This window comes from Schistocerca piceifrons, chromosome X (assembly GCF_021461385.2).
Source record: "Schistocerca piceifrons isolate TAMUIC-IGC-003096 chromosome X, iqSchPice1.1, whole genome shotgun sequence".
In the NCBI taxonomy this organism is placed as follows: domain Eukaryota; kingdom Metazoa; phylum Arthropoda; class Insecta; order Orthoptera; family Acrididae; genus Schistocerca; species Schistocerca piceifrons.
Genome location: NC_060149.1, coordinates 753,806,951 through 753,812,118, shown reverse-complemented (window position 1 = coordinate 753,812,118; position 5,168 = coordinate 753,806,951). Strand labels below are relative to the sequence as shown.

The following is a 5,168-nucleotide window of genomic DNA, read 5'->3' as shown; positions in this document are numbered from 1 at the left end:
TATTCAGTTACTGGAAAGTGTCAGATGTTCTAAAACGTAATTCCGCACGAACAGGCCAGAAAGGCCCAACGGTACCGACCGGCCGCCGTTTCATACTCAGCCCACATGCGTCACTGGATGCAGATATGGAGAGGCATGTGGTCAGCACACCGCTCTCCCGGCCGTACGTCAGTTTACAAGACCGGAGGCGCCACTCCTCGATCAAGTAATTCCTAAGTTTGCCTCACAAGGGCTGAGTGCACCCCGCTTGCCAACAGCGCTCGGCAGACCGGATGGTCACCCATCAAAGTGTTATCCCAGCCCGACAGTGCTTAACTTCGGTGATCTGACGGGAACCGGTGTTACTACTAAGGCAAGGCCGTTGGCCTGTCAAAGGTTCAGTGAAATAAGCTAGAACCAGTCTGACTATTACTATCACTTGAAAAAAATGTGTACCTTTTGTGTCCTTTTTTGTGTATTTCCACAATATTAATATTTTGTGTACTCTGTTAAGTGTATGGAAGGGCTATGTAATGTTCTCTGTGATACATATGTGTATTTTTCTTTTGAAAATATTATCATAAACAAATAATGAGTGGCAACTCCATTTTCAGGGTTGCGTGCCTCAGTTTGTAGGAATGAAACCCGAATAGGATCTCTTTGTTGTCCGTCTGCCTGCCTGTGTGTCCGACTGTTACGCCGGCCAGAGTGGCCGTGAGGTTCTAGACGCTGCAGTCTGGAGCCGAGCGACCGCTACGTTCGCGGGTTCGAATCCTGCCTCGGCCATGGATGTGTGTGATGTCCTTAGGTTAGTTCGGTTTAATTAGTTCTAAGTTCTAGGCGACTGATGACCTCAGAAGTTAAGTCGCATAGTGTCCAGAGCCATTTGGACCCTTTTTGGATCCGACTGTTACGGACCCTTTTTCTCAGGAACGAGTAGACGTATCAAAAGTTGAACTCTCACGGCGATGTAGTTTGAAGCTAGAGTTACAAAGTGTAGTTTGTTTTCAGGCGCATCTCTAGCGAGAGAAGCCTAACCTACGAAGCAAACATGGCGTGCAAGTTACTGCCGTCATCATGTGAAGAGCAGCGAAATGTAGTTCGACATTTGTCGGCCACAGGGCATAGACCGAGCGAAATTCACAGGGAAATGCGTGACGTATATGGAGACGACTGTATGGACCGTAGCAGTGTCCGCAAGTGGAGTGCATTCTCCCAGGTGCGCCGTATGAACTTCAGTGATTCGACACGCTCCGGGCGGCTGGTTGCAGCTGCAACCACGCAAAACGTCTAAACCACTGAGGCAGTAATTATGTACGGCCGACGTGTGCAACTGATAACCTAATCGCTGCAGTTCAACATTTCCTATTGTGCGGTGTGCGATATTGTTCGTGTAACGTTGAAATTTCGTAAAGCAGGTTTCTCTGGGTGCCAAGAACCTGACAGACAACCATAAGGGCCAGGGAATAATGACAAGCTTGGATGACTTAATGCGTTACGCCGCAGAAAGGTATGAGTTTCTGAAAGGAATCGTCACTGGCGATGTGTTGTGGACGTGGCACTAAACATCCGAAACCAAGTTGGCCTCTATGAAGGGGAAATATGCTGATTCCACAGTACGAAAAAAAATCAGAATTACTCAATCAGCTAGGAAAGAGCTTGTGACAATGTTTTGAGATATGCATGGTGAACACGGGACCAGTGTGAATGCTGCAGCCTACATTAAAACTGTGGTTAAGTTGCGTCGTGGCTTCGTGACAAACGCCACAACATTAGTGCTCGCCGGCCGGAGTGGCCGAGCGGTTCTAGGCGCTTCAGTCTGGAACTGCGCGACTGCTACGGTCGCAGGTTCGAATCTTGCCTCGGGCATGGATGTGTGTGATGTCCTTTGGTTAGTTAGGTTTAAGTAGTTCTAAGTTCTAGGGGACTGATGATCTCAGAAGTTAAGTCCCATAGTGCTCAGAGCCATTTGAACCATTAGTGCTCGCCTCCATGTTGCTGCTCTTGTTCGTGAGGAAATAGCCAGATTTTGGTGGGAAGTGCTCCAGCATCCATCACACAGTCCAGACCTTGCACCGGCGGACTTTCATCCGGTTGGTCCCATGAAGAAAGTCCTGGCAGCCCAACGCTTTGTGACAGGTGTGGAAGTGAAACAAACTGTACGCAGATGGCTGTACTCCAACCAAACGGACTTCTACGAACAGGGCGTACTGAAACTGGTATTACGATGGGACTAATGTGTTGAGAACGTTGGTAACTACGTAGGAAAGTAGGCAAATGATGTAACTTCATTTGTAATTTTTTTGTTTTATTACTTATAAAACATTTTTAGCAATAAAGGTATTGTTACTTTCCGATCTTCCTTCGTATTGAGATCTATGGACCTACGCCAGCGTAAAAATTTTAAGCTACTAAGTATATTCAGTCGAAAGATACGGCCATTTATGTTATATTTTGATACATATACACTCTTCAACCTGATAGAGTACTTCCCGTTGACCTAGAATCATGAAATGTGGCAAATAGCAAGGTTTCACAGCACATGGAACGAAAAAAATTCGATAATTGTTAATCTGTAAGTATATATTGTGTCGGCTACTGCGGGAGTCAGCACCGACACAAAAAAAAGGAAGGAGAGAAGTTGCCATGGCCAGTGGCAGGAAAACAAAATGGTCTGTACACACACATTCAAATTAATGGAACACTTTATTTCTAAAAATGAAAGAAACACAACTTCTCGTTATCAAATGGCTTCCTGTGCTTCCTGAGGCTCCTACTTGCACTTACTTCATCCACTATTACTACTCGCAGAATGCAGGCTAAGTATCGTCTTCCTATTACTCAGTACTGATGCTCTATAAGTCTGTGGCCGAACTGGCTCGACCAGCGATGGGTGGCTGGTTAAGCCAGCGTTGACAGGGGGCGCTGAACTCTTATCTTCCTAGAGGTGTGGCGTTGCCCGCTCTTTCCATTGGCGCGCGGGTCAGCGCCTTCTTGATGCCCTTTCGCGAGGCTGTGCTGGTCGGCGTACAGCCGATGCTTTAGGACCGTACGGTATATAACACGAAAATCTTTTTTTATTGTCTGTCCGTCTGTTAACATCCCTTGTTCTCTTATGTCACATACTTAGGTCTATGGTCCGTCGGCGACACAAAAATTTTAAGCTTCTAAGTCAATTCAGTCAAAAGATATGGTCATATACAGAGTGGTCCATCTGAAGTTTCGGATGAGATTATTTCGAAAACTATACATCGGGTAAAAATAGCGGGTAACACAAGTTCGTAAGCTCAAGGGGGGACATCAAATGATACTACACGTGGCCCCCAGCCCCCGTCCCCTTGGGTGGGGCGGGGGGCAACTTTTAAATCTTAAATGTAAACAACCATTTTTATTGCATATTCGGATTCTCCATAAAAAAGTGATCAACGTTTGTGTGAAACATTTTTAAACCATTGACAGATGGTGCTGAAATCGAGAAAAAAGTAAAATTGGGGAAGAACTCTGATGTATTTAGAATTATCCGAGAAAGACGTATCAAATCGATGAAAAATGTGCACCAATTCTTTAGTTACCCCCGATTAAGCTATTATTGTACAAAATGTACTGTATCCTACTTTTAGCGTTACCCAGGAACAAGACATGGACGTAGTAGATGATGTTCCCATGGGGTGCTTCATTAGTGAGAGTCCTCTTGCCTCTCCCATGTTGTGGTGTTTCATTAGTGTGAGTCACCTTACCTCTCACATGTTGGAGAGCTTTATTAGTGTGAGTCCCCTTGCCTCTCACAATTTGGGGTGCTTAATTAATGAAACTAGCGATAAAGAAATTGTTCAAAATTATCCCCATTTGCTTTAATGCATAAAGTCGATCGTTTGCGAAAGTTGTCCACAGTTTTGAGCAGCACATGCTGTGGTATGGCTGCACACGCTCTTCGAATGCAGTGATCCACATTGTTTCGGGTTGTGGGCTGTCTTTCATAAACAATATTTTTTAAATAACCCCACAAGAAAAAATCCAGAGTTATTAGGTCTGGTGAACGTGGATGCCACTGAATTTGTCCGCCGCGTCCTATCCACCGACCAGGTACGTAAATGTAAAACGTTCCGCACATTTTTAGCATAATGGGGAGCTGCTCCGTCCTGCTGGAACCACGTTCGTTTCCTAGTTTCTAAATCAACATCTTCCATTAGTTCCAACAAATCATCACGAAGACGTTGTAAATAAGATTTCCCAGTAATATTTCGGTCAAAAAAATACGGTCCTATCAAGTAAATGTTTAAAATTCCACACCAGACCATCAACGAACATTTATGTTGATTGTCAACGGGTCTGTGGCAGTGTGGATTGATAGAGGACCAATAATGACAATCATGACGATTTAATTCGCCATTGTTTTTGAATGTGGCTTCATCGGTGAACATAACGTATCTAAAAAATAATCATTGTCACCTGTTATCATTTGCAAGGCCTATTGGCTGAAATGCACGCGTATTTGCATATCTTTCGGCGTTAATGCCTGTGTCAGTGTGATATTATACGATATTTATGTGCCTTCAAAATCTTCAAAACAGTTGATTTGTGTATTCCAGTTTGTCTCTGAATCGCACGACTGCTAATTTCGGGATCCAGTTGAACACAGGCGAGAACGGTAAGGGTACGAGCGTCATTTTCATTGCATTCTCGATAACGAGGTGGACAGTGCATGTACCCATTTCGAGCTCGTTGAGTGCAAATTCGAATAATGTTTTCGCTTGGATGTCGTCTGTTTGCGGAACGATCCGATTGTGCAGCTGCAGCATAATTTTTATGGTATTCACCTAAAATTAACATCGTATCAACAACCTCTGTAGGAGGATAGTCAGCCATGTTTCGATAAAGAATAATTTACTTTCGTCGGTTGATGTTTACGGTTCACAATCTGAAAGTGAAGTGACGTAGGATCGCATTGCACGGACCTTTATACCGAGCCATAGTTCGCAATTTGGCCACGGTAGCGCCACAGTCGGGTGAGTAAGGCAATTGTGAAGAGTTCCCTAACGAGATTTGTAATACCATTCCGCCTCCCTCCATCAAAAACTGTGGCCGGAAGTATACATTTTGTAAAAAAAATAGCATAATTTGGCGCAATGAAAGAATAGGTGCACATTTTGTATCGATTTGTTGCGTCCTTCTCGGATCATTCTATATAA

At 44.3% G+C, this 5,168-nt stretch overlaps 1 pseudogene; it reads right to left on the bottom strand.

Annotated features, from left to right (window-relative positions):
• Positions 1 to 248: 248 nt before the first annotated feature.
• On the bottom strand, positions 249 to 366 carry LOC124723765 (annotated as a pseudogene).
• Positions 367 to 5,168: the final 4,802 nt, after the last annotated feature.